General features: G+C 35.5%; 1 protein-coding gene across 5 annotated transcripts in view; it reads left to right on the top strand.

Moving 5' to 3' along the window:
- The window catches only part of Rasal2 (RAS protein activator like 2), a 323464-nt gene that overhangs the window by 144232 nt on the left and 159986 nt on the right, over nucleotides 1–19246 (top strand). The gene's annotated exons all lie outside the window — the stretch shown is intronic.

The following is a 19246-nucleotide window of genomic DNA, read 5'->3' on the forward strand; positions in this document are numbered from 1 at the left end:
TTGATAAATTACATTATAAAAATAGGGGCTCTTGCAATTGTAGACTGTGGATAATAAGTTAAAGACTGCTAAATGTCATAATGAAGTGCTATTGCCATGAAGGAGTGAGTTCCACAAGATAGTGCTAAATTTTCACTAAGGAACAGTAAAAGAGATAGTAAGTTGAGAAATTTGGAATGAGGAGTATTAGATAGTTTAGACCTGTCCCTGCAAATGCCCCCCTCTAGGAGCCACTGGAAATTATATCTTTCTAACTCCTAACAAAAATAGTTATCATACTCAGTCTATTAATTAAAAGAAGTTTAACAGTTTACAGAGGCATGGTCAGCATAAGGGACGACGTATCAAAGGGTGGTGAGGTATCAAAGGGTGGTGAGGTATCTATGAATGAACAGTAGAAAGCTGGTATAACCCCAGACCTTCAGGGAAAGGGAGGGGTTTCTGGACAACAGAGAATTGTAGTTGTCTGAGAGGCTGCAAGACAGTTGTGGTGTTTACATAAAAAAAGAACACAGCCTTTATCAGAACTCAAATGGCCACCAAGAAAGAAAGAAGAGAGGATAAACTTTAACTCTCTTCTGCTGCTTTCTGATTTTTTTGCAATTGTCCCTGTTGGCCAAATCTAACTTGTAGGCAGGAGAAGATTGCTTTGTTATGTTCTATGGAGGTCAGTTTCATACAGCACATAATTAAGGGAGCAAAGGATTGGGAGAGTAGCATAAGTCTAGAGAGGCAGGCAGAATTTAACCTTCACAGACATCAAGTTTTAGGGACACTTTCTGTTCCTCTTGAACTTATACTACTAGTACTTTACTCCTCAAACTATTATAGTGTATATGTTCTTCCATATCCAAATAATTCTATTTGCCTATTGGTGACTAATATCACTCTGGTTTTGTATGGACATAAAATAATCTGTCTCCACTACATAAAAACAGTGACTATGATCTTGAAAAAAGAAGAGGCATAATGGACAGGAAAGAGAAGAAAATACTTGATTTAAAAAGAAGATTGATTGCCAAAAATATATAAATAACTAGAAAGATGTAGGTAGAATATACATTCAGTAAGTCATTCTTCCTAAAAAGTGTGTTTGGAAGAAGCAGTGAATAAGAAAATTTTCTTAATTCTCATTTGTGAATTCCTACTCTCCTTTTCTTATCTCTTGTTCATCTTTCCCTGTGTCTTTTCTTCTCTTATTGAGTATGTTTTAATTTGGTAATGGCAAGGTAATAACAATGAAGCAGTTCTAGTTTGTTCTCATATTTTAATAGGCAGTGCTTGCTTAAAAGGGCCCAGCTAATGTAACTCCATGAAGAACTTGCTTATTCTTTTATTCTACTAATTGAAAAACATCTCTTCCTTTTGTTACCATCTCTCTACCCATGACCTTTTCCAGAATTTGAATATTATATTTAATTTTATTAAAATAATTTAATAAAGGCCAGCCTTCTTTAGAACAGTTTTATATGTGTTGCTGTTGAGTGGATACATAATAAAAATTGGTCAAGTGAATGAATGTTAGTATAGAAAATTTCTTATCTAATTTGAATATGCACATAATTTAAAATATTCATTTATACAAACCTATTCTGTCAGCAAACTTTCATCGGCTCTTTTAACAAGGAATGTTACAAACAAATCATTTGTCACCCCCCCCTTACCAACTATTGTGGTTTAGGTATTAGGAGTCCCCAAAAGCTCATGTGTGCAACAGTACAAGAAGGTTTGGAGCATAAATGATTAGATTATGAGAGCCTTAATCCAAACAGTGAATTAATCCCCTGATGGAAGTAACTGGGTAGTAACTGAATGCAGGTATGGTGTGGTAAGAGGAGGTGGTCATTGGGGGTGTGCTTTTGGAGTAGACATTTTGTATCTGGCGACTAGAGTTCCTCTCTGCTTCCTCATCCTAATGTCTTGAGCCACTTTTCTTCATCACATCTTTCTGCCATGATGTTCTGCCTCACCTCAAACCCCAGCTGTCTATGGACTGAGACCTCTGAAACCAATAGCCCCTAAATAAGCTTTTCCTCCAGAAATTATTCTTCTCAGGTCTTTTGGTCGCAACAACAAAAAGCTGAGTAAAACATCCACATTTTTTTTTTTTTTTTTTAGTTTAGTGCTGTAGCTTAAGAATAGATAGAAGAACATCAAGAAGTATCCCTTTTCCAGAACTGAGATATAATCCATTGATTGAATATTCCTGTAATTGAGTCACCTAGGCCAAGGCCCCTATTTTTCTTCTAAAATAACTGTCCCTGATAAATAATTTTCTGAAACAGTCTCTTATATACTTTAATCCTCTTTTGTGCCAATTTTTATAAGTAGCCCTAAATACCTGAAAACCATTATACCAGATACTTCATTCTCTCTCTGATTCTCTGTATTTCCCCTTGTGATGCTGTCTTCCACTCATCTTTCTCTACCTCTTGAAACCCTGTACTGTGCCTGCTGTCACTCAAGGACCATCCTTTGAGCAAAATCAGCTGTTTCTTCTGAAATGCCAGATTCGTGGGACCCCATTAGACCTCTAGGAGCCGAATCCGATGCAAACACACAAGAGTCTTTATTGCAAGCTGGAGCCTGGACTCACAACCGTTCCTGATGCAGTGGTCCCAGGGAGTGAGTCCTGTTTTTTTTTGTTCAGTGAGATTTTATAGGTTTTTTTTTTTGGGATACTGTATGCGTTACAACATCACACAGCAAATCATTCCACACCTCGGGGAAAGTCAAACAACTCTTAACATTGATTAGCACATTCACTGGCGGGAACAAGTTAGGTAAGAGGTGATTGGTTAGTACAAGAAGGGAATTCGTTTGAACTGATTGGTTTAAGCTACGAGGAGTGTGTGTGCTAAACTACATGGTTTCCCAACATCCCAACATGTTATCAACCACCAAAAACTACTGGAGGGTCATCTGGCATCCCAGGTATTTTCCCTGTCTCATGCTGATTGGTGGTTGCAGGGATGGGGGGTGGGGAGGGTATTGGTTTTAAGTCCCCACCTAGCATAACTGAGTTACTTAGTCAGGGACACCTGGCACCCACAGATGTCTCCTCTTTGCAAACAAACAACTCAGCAGGGTGGTTATGTGCCTAGGAGTGCTCTGTGGGTTTTTCCAAGGACAAGGGTCACGCCCCCTTCCTTGGACAGGCTTTGAGGTAGAAGCTGTTTTCAAAAATGGAGTCACATCAGTTTCTCACTTCTACTTCTCTGGAGGGGTTCCTTAAATTCATGATCTCATAAGAACCAAAATGTTTCCTAATGTTACTCTCTTTCATGAAGTCCTGTGGAAGTGTGGCTGATATTTTCCCTATAACTCTTATACCATGCTGCCTGGACTAGGTATTATCTCCTTTTATGGCTGCTTCCTGTCTGTTCTCCCTAAAATGCTCATACTCTGAATCTCATTTATTCTCCAATCCCCCTGCCTCATCTTGTCACTCCTCTATGTATTTTGCTCTTCTGCATCACTGTCATCTACACAGCTTAATTTTTATTTTTAAATATTTTTTTTAGTTGTAGATGGATACATTACCTTTATTTTACTTGTTTTTATTTTTATGTGGTGCCAGAGATTGAGCCCCGTGCCTCATGTGTGCTAGGCAAGCTCTCTACCACTGAGCCACAACCTCGACTCCTACACAGCTTAATTTTTATGATCCCAATATCTGCAGAGATGAATCTTACAACACAGTTTCCTTCAACTGCTCCTCTAAGAATTTCCCTATTCCACCTTTTTGCTGTAAGTCCTTCATATTCTCAGTAGTATACATCTTACTCTCTGACCCACTCCTTTCTTTCTAGCTCATTTTTTATTTCAGTAATTTTTCCATCCTTCTGAGATCTATAGTCTCTTGATCCTATCACTTTCCTTCCTCTCATATCTCTCATTTCCTTTCTTTCCTCTTCATTCAGCCTGAATTCCAGAGTCAGTCATTCTAATTATTCCCTTGCATATTATTTCCTTGCCTTTCTCTTGCTTCATTTTCTTTATTTGGTTAAGTAATAGCTCAGTTAAATCTTCTTTTTAAAGGAATATTTATTTTTTAATTGTAGTTGGATACAGTACCTTTATTTTATTTATTTATTTTTTATTTGGTGCTGAGGGTCAAACCCAGGGCCTCACATGTGCTCAGCAAGTGCTCTACCACTGAGCCACAACCCCAGCCCAAATCTTCTTTCTTGTTATGATCTGAATCTTAAACATCTCTCAAAGGCCAATGTGCTAAAGGCTTATTGGAAAGTGGTAGAACCTTTAGTAGGTAGGGACTGGTAGAAGGAAATTAAGTCACTGGGAGTGTGCCCTTAAAGGGGACAGTGGGAACTTGGCCCCTCCTATCTCTCTTTGCTTCTTAGCCACCTATAGATGAATAAGCTTCTACCATGCACCCCTGCCACCATCTACTGCCTTGCCACAAGCCCAGAAGCAATAGGGTCAAGTGACCATGAACTGAAACCTCTGCAACTGTGAGCCAAAATAAATCTTCCTCTTCATAAGCTGATTTATTTCGGGTATTTAGGTATTTATGTGAACTTTATCCCTGAAGCTTAATGTGTCTGGAGAAAAGCACACACATTGCTGACTGGTCTTTGAACTAATGGCTGCAAACTTCATTGGAACCCCCAGTGCTGCTTGGCAATCATAAAACATTTTCAATTACTGTCCCACCCTATTGGTTTAGTGCTTCTCAATCTATCTATGGTGAAAGATCTCTTGGCCCTCCATCCTGCCTCATCATAATCAATAAAATGAATTGTAAAGAAAAGTGAAATAAAAAAATACAAGCCTGAATGTTTTATTAGATTTAAGACATGAAATTCAATAAGTATATTCAGCATAACAGGGAAAAAAGGAGTAGAATTACAAAAAAATAATAATTATTTGTGGAAAAAAGTCTATACTATGAAACAGATCTAATGATGACCCTAAGGGTGCTGCTTCTCTGTTTCTGTATTATTTTGTTTATCACAGCAAATCAAAACAGTTCACAGAACAGTATAGGATCTTGAACCACCCTCTGACAAGCACAGTACAGAATGGTTTTCTAAAGTGATTTTTTTTATACCTTTCTCTCTTCAAACCTGTAATCCCATCTTTATTATCTTTACATAGAGCTGATTACCTTGCTTATTGCTTCACTGAGAAAATTGAAGTACTCAGAAGAGAGCTTATCTACCATATCTACTCACCAGCAACTGTTTCCTTAAGTCTGATTTCCTTCTCCTCCTATGGTTGAAATTTCCACTGTCTTGGTCAGCCTCTCCCTTGTGCCCATCTATTCAAGGATATATCATTATTAATTCTTTCCAATCTTTTGTACATCTTTAATTTTTTTGTCTCTATCAGATTATTCCTGTCAGCATACTATTGTATTGATCTAACCCACTGCCTCACCTGTGCTAAGCAGGTGCTCTACCACTGAGCCACAACTCCAGCCCCTCAAACCACACCACTCTGACACAGTTGCTCTTGTTAAGCTCACTAGTGACTTCCACATTATTAAATTCAAAGATCATTTCTCAGTTCTCATCTTATTTAATCTGTCAGGAGCATTTAATGTCACCCATCACTCATTCCTTTCCTTACATCACTTTCTTCACTTGGCTTTACATGACATCATGCTTTCTTAGTTTTCATCCTGCCTCTCTGGCAGTTCCTCCTGAGTCTTTCCTACAGATTTTTCTTCTTTTCTTCAGATCTTCATATGGGACCTAACTTCCTTGGGGATTTTATGACTTTTGATATCTTCTAATGCTGATGATTTCTAATTTTATATCTTAATGTACTCGTCCCTCCTCTCTGCCCATTGCATATCTCCATTTGGATTTGTGAGAGCCCTCTCCAACATGCCTTACATCCTCCAGTAAAGGTAAACTACCCTTCCAGGTTTCAAAGATCACTAATTCCCCCAACTCTTTTAATCCCAGACATACTGATTTCATCACTATTTCTTGAACACATCAGGCATGTTCCTGCCTCAGGTCTTTAGTTTTAGCTTTGCCTTCTGTTAGGAATGTTCTTCCTTCAGATATTTGCATAGCTACTTTCTCACCTCTTTTAACAGTTTGCTTCCATATCACCAACCTTCACTAACTTCCCTCACCTTAAATCACATATCTTCCCCTACCTTCATCCAGAACATCTTTTTAAAAATGTACTGTTATTTTTTATTGACATATAATAAGTTATGGGGTAAAGAGTAACATTTCAATACATGTATACAATGTGTCAGACTCTGCTGACCACTCTTTTATTTTCTGCATCTGTGAGATCAACTTTTTAGCTTCCATATATAAATGAGAACTTGCAGTGTTTGTGCATTTCTGTGCCTAATTTATTTCACATAACATAGGGTCCTCCATTTCCACCCATGTTGTTATAAATGACAAAATTTCACTTTTGTTTATAGCTGAATAGTATTCATTGCCCATGTTATATTTACCCATTCATCTGTCAATGGATACCTAGGTTTATTCCCTATCTTGGCTCTTATTAATAATTGCAATAAATATGTAAGTATAGGTGTCTCACAGACATCTTTGACTATGTACCTAGAAGTTGAATCCAGAACTTCTCACTTAATTGCCTGGCTCTGATTTTTTTATTGCATTTGCTACTTTTTAAAATGCTATATAAGTTATTTATTACATTTATTGTCTCTCTCATACTGGAATGAAAGCTTTGGAGCAGAGATTTTGTTTTCTTCAATGATATTTCTCCTAGTACTTAGAACAGTTCCTGACACATAGTAAACTCTTAGTAAATTGAGGTGAATGAATTGAGACTAAATGAATGTTCCAAAAGCCAAATTATAAATTTTGATTCCAGAATGTCTGTTTCCGTAATATAAACTCAAAAGATCTGATCCATCTTTTCTTTCTGTGATAAGCTGTATTAATCAGTGTTCTATTACTATAATACCTGAGACAATCAATTTATTAAGACAAAAGGATTAGAGAGGTTTTCAAGATGGTGAAATAGAGGAGGTCAAATTCCTGGCTGCTCTGTGGAGTGGAACTAAGAAAGAAGACAGGTAGTTTCTCAGCAAGGTGGGTGAACAACAACAACAACAAAACAAACAAACCAGCAAAAAAAAAAAAAAAAAAACCTGGGTCCTTTACTGGAATTTAAAACTGGACACTCAAAGCAGATCAGGGACCCAGGAGGTTGGATATAATAAAATAAGGAAAAAATACCTGGCAGCATAGCTGCTGCCACAGCTGGACCAGAAACTCCAGCCAGAGAGGTCCTTCCATGAGCATAGTGGAGGGATAAGGGAATTAAAGGAAACTGCATTTTTTGGGAGGCTAAGGCATGTTGGGTACTGAGCATTTAGAGATCAAGAACATTGCCTGGCATACCTGAAAGACAGACTGCACAATATCCATGTTGGGGAAAAGAAGTCACCATCTCTCCAGGCAGTGTTTGGAGGATAAAGGAAGAAACCATTTTTGTAGTCACTGTTCGAGGGGCCAGCAGCTGAGGGGGCCAATTCCTAGCAAACCTGAATTTGGCTCAAAATACAGGCCCAGTAAACACACAATGCATGATATATATATATATGATAAAATCAAATGTGGAGAGATGTTTATATAGGAGACACTGGTCATGGACACCCATCCACGTCTACCCTGCCCCTCCAATTAGACTGCTTGTAGGACTCTCTGGGAGAGACACACCTGGTGGTAACATGGAATGGCAGGGGTAGGGGTAGACATGGATTTGGAGGTGATGTAGGGGATTAAGAATTAGATCCCCCAGCACATGAGTGGAACCCAGGGGAGATCCTTGGCATCCAGTCTTCCAGCATGAACCAGCAAGTACTAGGCACTGGAGGGATGCTGATTTAAAATCTCCAGACCAATTGGCATTCAGCAAAGAGACTGGAGCCCACCTAAGCCTAAATCCTACCTCTAGGAATTCTGCCTATGGGATTATCTCACTCCAGCAATCCAGAAGGTAGAGCATCATGTTCCAGACCCCACAAAAAACTGCTGAGAAACTGAGAATCTTTTGAACCTCAACAGAAAGAATTTCTATATCACTTCTGTTCTCTCCCTGTACATACCATTTGAAATTATAAAACCTTTTTCAAATTTGCTGTTTTTATTGTAGGCAATAACTGATTATATCATTTCTGTTTATGGTGATAAATAATGTTATAGATGACATAGTAAGGGACTATTTGATTTAATGCAATATATTGTTTGCATTGGTTGTTGTTATTATTTGTCACCTCCCCCCTCCTAAACTTTGAGGTACTGGAAACATTCAGGGACACTATAAGTCCACAGGGTAGAAACACTACTGCCTCAGATCTGTACTGTTAGTTGGGTGGACACACAAAGAACATGAAAAAACGAGGGAACAAATTGCTCCAAACAAACCAAGATACTCTAATAATAGAATCCATCAATACCACTATGGAAGAAATGTCAGAGAAGGAGTTTAGAATGTACATAGTTAAACTGATCTGCAAAGTAAGGAACAGTATAAGAAATGAAATCAGAGAGAAAATACAGGAAGTGAAAGATTACTTCAATAAAGAGGCAGAGATTCTGGGGAAAAAAAGCAGAAATCCTTGTAATGAAGGAAACAATAAACTAAATTAAAAATTCAATAGAAATTATCACCAACAGACTAGACCACTTAGAAAACAGAACCTCAAGCAATGAAGACAAAATATATAATATTCAAAATAGAGTTGACCATGGAGAGAAGATATTAAGAGACCATGAATGGAAATCCCAAAAACTATGGGATAACATGAAAAGATAAAATTCAAGATTTATTGGATAGATGAAGGCAAGGAGATACAAACCAAAGGAATGCACAATCTTTTCAATGAAATATCAGAAAATTTTCCAAACCTAAAGAATGAAATACAAATACAAGAGGCTTATAGGATCCCAAATGTACAAATTACAACAGACCCACACCAAGGCACATTATAATAAAAATGCCTAATGTACTGAGTAAGGATAGAATTTTAAAGGCTGTGGGAGAAAAATATCATATTATGAATAGGAGAAACTAATTCAGATCTCAGCTGATTTCTTAACTGAAACTCTCAAAGTTTGGAGGTCCTGGAAAAGCATATATCAAGCTCTGATAGAAAATGTATGCCAAACAAGAATCCTATATCCAGCAAAATTAAACTTCAGATTTGAAGGTAAAATAAAAATCTTCCACAATAAACAAAAGTTAAAAGAATTTACAACTAGAAAGCCTGCACTACAGAATATTCTCAAGTATTCTGTAGTTCAGGCAAAATATTCCAGGAGGAGGAAATTAAAAAAAAGAAACAAAAAACCAGGAAAGGGAGGAACTACACTAAAGGAATAGTCAATCAAAGGAGAAACTAAATAACAAAACTAGAAATAAACCCATATTACTGGGAACACAAATCATATCTCAGTAATAATCTTGAACGCTAATGGCCTAAATTCATCAATACAAAGACACAGACTAGGCTGGGGTTGTGACTCAGTGGTAGAGTGCTTGTCTAGCATGTGTGAGACACTGGGTTCAAGTCTCAGCACTTCATACAAATAAATAAAAATAAAGGTCCATTGACAACTAAAAAAAAAATTAAAAACAAAAGACACAGACTGACATATTGGATTAAAAAATAAGATACAACAATGCTGTCTCCAAGAGACTCACCTCATAGGCAAAGACATCCTCAGACTGAAGGTGAAAGGATGGGAAAAAACACTCACATGGATCACACAAACAAGCAGGGCTTTCTATCTTCATATCAGATAAAAGTAGACTTTAAGCCAAAGTTAATCAGAAGGGACAAAAAAGGCAGTTTCATTCTGCTTAAGGGAATAATACATCAATAAGACACAGCAATCATAAATATTCAGTCCCAAACAATGGAGCATCCATGTACATCAAACAAACCCTTCTCAATCTCAAGAATCAAATAGACTGCAACACAATAATACCGAGTAACTTTAACATGTCTCTGTCACCACTGGATAGATCCTCCAAACAAAAACTAAATAAAGAACTTCTAGAAGTAAAAAATACGATTGATAATTTAGACTTAACAAACATATATAGAATATTTCATTCATCAATAACTGATTACACTTTTTTCTCAGCAGCATACAATACTTCTCTGATACAGACCATGTTATGTAAGCTATCACATATGTTGGCATATAGTTGTAATTTTACCTTAATTTATTTTTAGCACCTCTAGAGTTATTTTGATAGCTTCCTTTCCATTGATATGAATTTTTGTGTTCTTGCTTTTTTCTTGACTAGACTTGTTTGATTTTTATCACATTTTAGCTGTATTATTTCTTCTCTATTTCATATATTTTGTTCCTCCTCTTCCTACTACGTAATTTGAAAATAATTTGATTGTTATTCTAGCTTCTTTTTGATACAAGTACTTCAGGTTATAAATGGTCATCTAAGTACTGTTTCACCCCAGAGATCATGATATTTTAAGCTTTTATTATCACTTAGTTCAAAGCACTTGTGTGTATGTGTGTGTGTGTGTGTGTGTGTGTGTGTGTGTGTGTGTGTAAAAGTCGGATTTACTGAAGAATAGAAATAGAAATAGAACTCTTGCAGTGCAAGAGGGTCCCCAATACCAGGATCGCTCCATCCCTGCATGTGAGTCTAACACTTGCTTTGTTGCTGTTGGTCCAAACTTACAAAGCATTTTTTATTTACTTTTCTTCTGCTTTCTTCCTTGACCTCTGAGTTATTTATAAGTGTGTCATTTAATTTTGAATACTTGACATTGGGGGTGGGGTTCTATGTATGTCAAGGTTACATTTCTAATTTCATTTATTACATTAGAAATGTAATAAATGATGCAGGAGAGGCTGGGGTTGTGGCTCAGAATTAGAGCACTTGTCTAGCATGTGCAAGACACTGGGTTCCATCCTCAGCACCACATAAAAATAAATAAAATAAAGGCATTGTGCGCAACTACAACTAAAAAAAATATTTTAAAACAAATAAATAAATCGATCATGCTGGAAACAGCTTGCATGATTTCAAATTTTAAAAATGTAATGAAAATGCTTTTAAAATTGATTGTATTAGTTGCATACATGTCAAAACTGATGAAATTGCATACTTCAAATATGTGCATTTTACTGTACTTCAGTTTTACCTCAATAAAGCTATGGGGAAAACAAAAGAGAAAGAAAAGGATTATTTTGGCTCACAGTTTTGGAGGTTCCTGTCCATGTTTAGTTGGCCCTATTGCTTTTAGGACTATGGTGAGGCAACCCATCATGGCTAGAATATGTGTCAGAGCAAAACCACTCAAGTCACAGATAGGAAGCAAAAGAGAGAGGACAAGAGAAAGAACAGTCCAGCTCCAGGTATGCCCCAGTGATCTAAAGACCTCACATTAGGACCAATTTTTTTAAAGCTTCTACCACATCCCAATAAAGCTTTTTTTAAACATATGAACCTTTAGGACAATAACAATACCATGCTATAGCATAAGCCCACCTAAAACATGATATTTTATTCCACTTTTTTCTAAAACTAGGTAATAAAAAGAGGGGGAAAATAATCCATGAGACTCTTTTCTGCTGTTAAATGTGTGATTCCATCTTTATTTATTGAGCTTCATTATACATGCAGTATCATGGCCACAAAAATGCATAGTTTTTATTGGAGAACTTGAGGTAAATTAAAATTTATAACCATTTGATTCTAGATAGAAGTGGTAGTTTCGCAACATTATAAATGTACTAAATGCCATTTGAATTATTCGTTTTAAAATTGTTAATTTTATGTTATATGACTTTTATCTCAAAAGGTTTTTTTTTTTAAACCACAAAGGAGAGATTAAATGAGGGAGGCATTGCCTGGAATGGATTATGGGTGTGGAGTGGAGAATGCCAAAAAAGGTATTCGTAGAGAAATTAAGACTTGGTTCATGTCTTAAATGACAAAGAAGAAAAGAAGGGGAGGATACTGTGTGTATGTATACAGATACAAAGTCAAGAACCATATCTCTTTGGCAAATTGAAAAAATGTTGAGAGTTTTTGGAACATAGTTTATAAGAGGAAAAGGAAGAGCTAGCAAGACCAGATAATAAAGAACCTTGAAGGCCATAGTGAGTTATTTTTACTTTATTCTGGAAATGATTTGGACCATGCACATCATTTGAAACCATGCAAGGTATTTTCAGGGCAATGGCATCATCAGATTTGCTTCTTAGAAAAGTAATTGTGTTAATTATATAGAAAGATTAGTGGAAGAGATTGAAGGCAAATAGATGAATTTCCTAGCTTACTACAGTAGGCCAGTAAAGGAATGAGTTTACAAAAATAGTTAATGCCTAGAGATAAGTAGTTATTTTCTGCCATTATTAAGCTGGTAAAATTAAAATTAAGTCTTTAGGAAAAGAAAATGTGAAGACATTTCTGTACTTGCTACTTGAATTATAAGTTTTATATCCTGTCAAATTTTGTTATAGGAAGAGAATAGACATTCGTCTTTTATAGAAGGATCAAAATATGCTTTCTCTCTTCTACGTTTCACCTACACTTAAGAATTATAAGGAATGTAACCCTTATCCTTAATTTCACAATGAATAATTTAGAATTTCTTGAATAGTTTAAGGAGTTTCCTGATAAAATGATCTGAAAAGGCTGTTTCTAATCCTATTTAACTAATCATGGGGATGTTTTTGCTGTGTTAAAAACATCAATTTAAGAGGGTTCAGTAAGGATTTAAGTTGACTCCTTAGACAGGTTCTGCTGGAATGTGAAAGGATTATACTAGTCTGATATGCCCCACCTATTATGTCAGTGTGTGGATCTTTTAATACTCTCTTTTAACTCTGCATGTTTCTTCTCAAACTGGGAAAAAAATGTTTGAGGGAAATACATAGGAAGAGTGTTAAATACACAAATTATAAATTTGGGAATGTAGCAGAAGGATAGTTCTGGTAGAATGCTGAAAGAGAAGTTTGCCAAGAGTGTCACCTTGAGAGATGACTCATTGGTTCAATAAATTAGTTCATGCAGACTGTACCAAATAGACATTGCTTATATGAAATATACCTCTCTGTGTGGGTACAAAGCAAAGGCCCCAACTGGCTTGGTGCCAACTGAGAGGGCATAGGAGGTAATTTGGGTTCCATTTTGCTTTTAAGAGATACAATTAAGTACACTGGAAATTAGGGTTTTGAGGGAAATGGTAGAGAAGACAAACATGAATTTCTCTCAGGTGCAGCCAATACAAAAATACAAAAGAAAGCTAAGTTTATGAGGTTTCCCTCCCACCCCTTCTCTCTCTTTTGGCCATAACAAGCAAAAAAGGGTAAATTTGGCTTCATTTTCTTTTCTTGTTTTTAACTACAGATTAAGCCCAGGGGTGCTCAACCACTGAGCCACATTCCTAGCGCCCCCCCTTTTTTGTAATTTTTTTAAAAATTTTGAGACAAGCTCTCACTAAGTTGCTTAAGGTCTTGCTAAGTTGCTGAGGCTGACTTTGAACATGTGATTCTCCTGCCCTAGCCTCCTGAGCTGCTGGGATTACAGGCATATTTCACTGCACCTGGCTCCATTTTTCTTAATGTAAACTTTTGTTTCCATATTTAGAATTTTTAATGTGTCCACTAGTAGTTCAGACAAAAGGCAGTTCTAAAATGCTTTAAAACTTGTAATGAAGTTCTAAAATAACACTTTTTTTTTTTGCTTTTGGTATTATACTTAGATATATTTTTTTTTTTTTTTGCTTTTGGTATTATACTTAGATATATTGATGAAAATAGCAGTTTGGCTTTGTGGAAACCATTGAAAATTAACTATTATTTATCTTAAGGTTAACTACTAGTGGCATATTTCATTGAGAACCACTTTCAAGTTAATCACTAAATGTATAATGTGTCCCTGTATGTGCATTTACTATGTTAGAAGTTGCAAAAAATAAGATATAGTTCTTCTTTCCTCTTTCTCCCCCACAACAAATGTAGCGGTGGAAATAAGACAGATAATTTAAATGTTACATTTAGTGAATAACACAAGTAAACTGGATAGTATAAGAAAAAGAAATCCATTTATTCTAAAAGAACCTTGCTCTAACTAAATATGTCATTTAGATGTTACTGGCAATGGAATATTGTGAAAGAAAGCTTAATAAAAGAAGGGATTTGATCAGTTGTATATTAGGAATATTTATCTATAGGACATATTAGAAGAGAGAGAAGTAGGAATAAAATGAGCCAATTAGGAGACTACCATTGATTTCAAGTCTAGAAATGATAGGGCCTTTCCTTTGCTTCCTGAATCATGAATATCCTTGGATTTAAGCATGGTTATGATACATTTGGTGTTCTGTTTTACTTCTCTTCCTTAAGAGACTTTAGCTAAATTGATAACTCCCTGTTCAAATAAATAAATAAAGTTAGTTTTGAATGCTTACCATCTTTCTTGGCCATGTCACACTTTTTCCTTTGCCTTTAATCGCATCCATCTCAACCTATTGATTATTCATTCATTTGTGGGTTGGAGCTGTTTTAAAGTTTGGAGATTAGCTGATATTTTAGTCAGCTTTGCACTTCTGTGGCCAAAAGACCTGATAAGAACAACAGAGAGAAGGTAAAGTTTATTTTGGCTCATGTCAGTAGATAGCCAACTCCATAGCTCTGGGTCCAAGGGTGAGACCGAATATTATGGTGGAAAAAACCAGCTCAGGACATGGAAAGCAGCTCCAATCTCTAGGGACAAAATTTAAACCCCAAATACACAGCCCCAGTGACTTACCTATTTCAGCCATATCTTAACTGCTCACAGTTACCATCCACTTAATCCATGTCCATGTATTAATCCACTGCTTATGTTATACCTTTCAAAATGTAATCATGAAAATTCTTACATTGTCTCAAGTAAACTTTTGAGGGACACCACATATCCAAACCATCATAGCTGGTAAGATACATACTCCTAACTCACATGGAATTAGTTGTATGTGAATAATTATAAATCAAGATAATAAGTAGAATGACAGGGAGAGATGTCTTGTTGGAAGAAATAAAGGGAGTGTACCTTAACTTTGCCTGAGAGGATTGGTAAAAGGGGAAGTCCAAGAAGAGGCAATGTTTGTATTAACCTTAGGACAAATAGTTTCACCTGTTAGATGTAGAATAGAAAGAAAGTGAGGGACATTTCAGGCTGAGAGAATAAACTAAGCAATGGCAATAGACTCCCTGATAGGGGATATATTAGGAAAATGCAAACACTTGTTGTTCCTAGACTGCAAAGTCTGAAGCTGAACACAAAGACAGCAACCAGGATGTGGAAAACCTGATATACAGTGTTAGGGATCTTGTATTTTATAGGATAGTAGTTTTTAATCTTTTGTTGTTGTTTGTTTTTTAACCAAAAGTACCTTTTCATTGTAGAAAAGCTTATACAGAAGTCCCAACAACAGAAAACTAAGAACTCAGAATTCTGGTTGAAGCAGAAAGGTATTTCTCTCCAGCCCCCATGAACATACCACCTTTTATATGAAAACTGCTTATAGAATAAAGGAGAATCACTGAAGGGCTTTAAGCCTCAGGATGACATGATCATATTTGCATTTTGGAACTACGCTGATAAGTATGTAAAGAATGGGCTTAAGAAACAGCATTAGAGGCAGATACCATTGAAGAAAATGTTATAGAAGTTTGCATAAAAGTTCATAAAGAACTTTTGGCTTAAGGATCTGTGATAGAGCAACAGGTACAAGACTACCCTTCCCTATGTAAACAACAAGAAGAACAAAAACAGGTCAGCCCCTACCTCAACAAATGTATATTTTCAGGCATTGGTCTGTGGGTGCCCTAACACTATAGTGGTCACCATTGCCCTGTGTACCATTTTCTGACAGTAGCACAGGAATATGAAGTTCAAGAATAGTATAATGGTCCTAATATTGAGCTAAGGAGGCACAGAATTGAATGCTGCATCTGAAGGGGCTATAATTTGCTGGGCAGGAGACCAAGTAGTCTTTGACCAAGTGTTTGAACTTCATATTTGCAGGTGAATACTATGCAGGCTTTCAAGAAAATAACTGAAGGATTGAGAACAAAAATAGACAAACTCCTGATAAAGGCCTGAGGCTTCTTTAAAACCTACAACCCTGGCATCCACCTGAGATATCATTAAGATCATACCTCAGAAATGTAGAAATGGAGGTTTAGTAAAGCTAAGTGATTCATTTAGGCTTCTATACTTAGTACAGGTGGCCAAGGATTGTAAGTGAATGGTTAAAGTGATCCTCAACTTGCCTGTCTATGTCTGTTATAAAGGAGACTTTGAGATGCTTAACCCTGATAGGAAGGAGAGAAAACAAGCTCTCAAGGCAATGGCTCTCAACTGCAGTGAGCATTAGAGTCAGTTGGAGGCTTGGTTAAAGCACAAATTGCTGAGTTCCACCCCCAGAATTCCTGATTCAGCAGGTCTGGGGTGGGGACTGAGAATGTAAATTTCAAATAAATTCCCAGATTATGCTGATTCTGCTGGTACCTGGACAACTTTTGCATTGAGAACCACTGCCTTAACAAGATAAGAAAATTGAGTTTTTATTTCTTTAAAAAGATTTAAAAATCCTTTCAAGGAATTAGTAGAGCTTTTTAGCATTCTTTAGGAAAAGAAATAACTTGAGTTTTCAGATGCTAGTTAGTGTGATGTTGATTTGCTATACTTGACTATTTAATCTGTATGAGCTTAGATTGAATTGAAATTAATTTCCATATGTCTCTAAAACAAAATGAAAGAATATTTCATAGAAAGCATGGGCATGTTTGTATATTTGTGTATGTGTATGTTATGCGCATAACCTTGCTCTTCCATTGTTAGAGTTTGAAATTAACAAAGCTAATTTAGGAGGCAGAGATACTATTTTCCACTTTTCTAAAATGGAATGAAATTAAAGTACTTGGTTTTTGTGGGTTTTTTCTTTTGTTTTGTTTTTGAGAAAAAGGAAAAAGAAGGTTTATTGCTTTGCTAGCAAAAGAGAAATACAGGAGACTCTTGTCCCAAATGCTGTGATTCTAGAACTTGGTTCTTTTTCTTTTCTTTCTTTTTCCTTTTCCTTTTGTTTCTTGGCAAAGGAAGACTCTGAAGCCCAGTACAAGGCCAAAGAAGTGTTTCAAACATAAAAAGAGCCCTATGTTTATAAGCAATTCAGTGTAAACAAGAAAACTGGTCAACTAGGACAATTAGAACAGCTAAAATGCTCTTGTAAAACACTCTCTTCAGCTGAATATAGATTTTTGTGAACTTCAGTTTGGTTGATTTGAAGGTACATGAATTATGATGTATCCAATTTTAAAGGAGTAGATCAATATGTTTAAAAAGATTTTATATATATAAAAGCCATCTATAGGTGTTATAAAAAAGTACAATATTCTTAAGGAATTCAAGTTTCAGTGCACCAATTTGCAGTATTGTATATTTGTGTATATGGGTTATAAGTCACATTAGGTTTATATACAGAGGTATGGAAAGGGTAATATCAAAGTTTGTACTGAACCAGGACTAGGGTTATAGAATTAAGATTAATATGGGGAAATATGAATATTCATAGGAATGTGCTTGTGAAAATATGTGTAATGTAAAGTGTGACTCCTTTGAATATACATTTTGTATATATGAGGACACATGGATGAATCTAATATGTGATATATTGTGATATGTATGTAAATTTAACATTGAAAATAGAATATAAATATCAAAATACACTTTGAAATTTATACTCATATTTATAAATATAACACATTAATTTTTATATACAGAGGTATGGTAAGGGTAATATCAAATCTTGTACTGAGGTAGTGTTAGGGTCAGAGAATAAAGATTGATATGGAGAGATATGGAGAAATATGAATATTCATAAGAATGTACTTTTGAAATTTTGTGTGAAAACATATATAAACAGACAGGATCTGAAAGAGGGAAGAGTAAATTGTGAGTCCAGTGAATATATATTTTGTAAATATGGGGATGCACGGATGAATCCTATATATGGTATATTTTGATATGCATTAAAAATAGAAAATAAATGTCAAAATACTTTAAAAATTAAAAAAAAAGAAATTCAAGTTTGGAATAAAGGTCACCATGTTCCCTTATATCCTGAGTTAGGGGTAAAATGCCTTTAAGAGTGATACTTTGAATAAAACCTTTGGTTCTTTAAGTTTCAACAGTGAAAAATTAAGAGTGTATGTTAAAACATTTAGAAAATAATTGTGAATGAATTTTAGGTTCAAATAAAGGTCTGGTATATTTTATTTATTCTCTCCTTGGTTCTGGTGAAGATACAGTATATACTAAAGAAGTGGTTCTCCCTTTGTCATGAATATAACTTTGATAATGACAACACCATAGCAATTACTAACTTTTTTTTTCTGTAAAGCTTAAATCTTTATTATTTTAATAGGCATTTTTAGAACCAGGCCCAAACATTTATGTTTAATTAGACTCAATTATTTGCTCAAGGATCCAAATTTATTTTCTTTTCCTTCTGCTTTTAGAGCAAGTAGAGGTTGCATTTTTTGCTTTTCTTAGTAGGAGGGAGTTGCTTCACCTTTGTGTTACTCTTTCAATTATTTAAATAGAGATAATTTCCATTTGAAAGGGGTGGATGACTTCAATTACTGTTCACCAAGTTTTCTATTACTTATTACTTTGTATCTTTTTGATGCTATTATGTGGTTTCAGCTTATTTTTAGAATTTCATCCTTCTTAATTCTGCCCTTTAGTTTCACAATTGCAAAGAGTAACCTTAGTCATGGTAATGAGGATATGGAGGAATATTTGGCCCTATACAAAGTGTTAAAAATTTGCCATGCTTATAGAGGCCATAGGAATTTGCTCCTTAGATTCTCAGTAACAGAGACAGTTTCCCTTTCTATCTTCTCCTTTATAGAGATAGGAGTTGGGTTACTGAGGTAGAGCTGGAGGTATCTATTTCAGTTTTGCTAGATCAGTTGCTGTGGTGTATGTCCATTGTAATAATTTGGAAAAATTCTCATCTGTAAAAGGGGGATAATTATAATGCCTCCCTTATAATGTCATATATAAATGTTCCTTAGGTTTGTACATAGTAAGAGTTAAATGTTAGTCATTATTATTGAAATTTGTTGATAACAATTCAGAAACCATAAGAAATTAGGAAGCACGATTAATTACTGACATACTTTCTCAAACTATTTAAGATAATCTCAGTACAATTATTCTAATGAAAATTACTAAT

The sequence above is a fragment of the Ictidomys tridecemlineatus genome, chromosome 10 (genome assembly GCF_052094955.1).
Source record: "Ictidomys tridecemlineatus isolate mIctTri1 chromosome 10, mIctTri1.hap1, whole genome shotgun sequence".
NCBI classification, from domain to species: Eukaryota; Metazoa; Chordata; class Mammalia; order Rodentia; family Sciuridae; genus Ictidomys; species Ictidomys tridecemlineatus.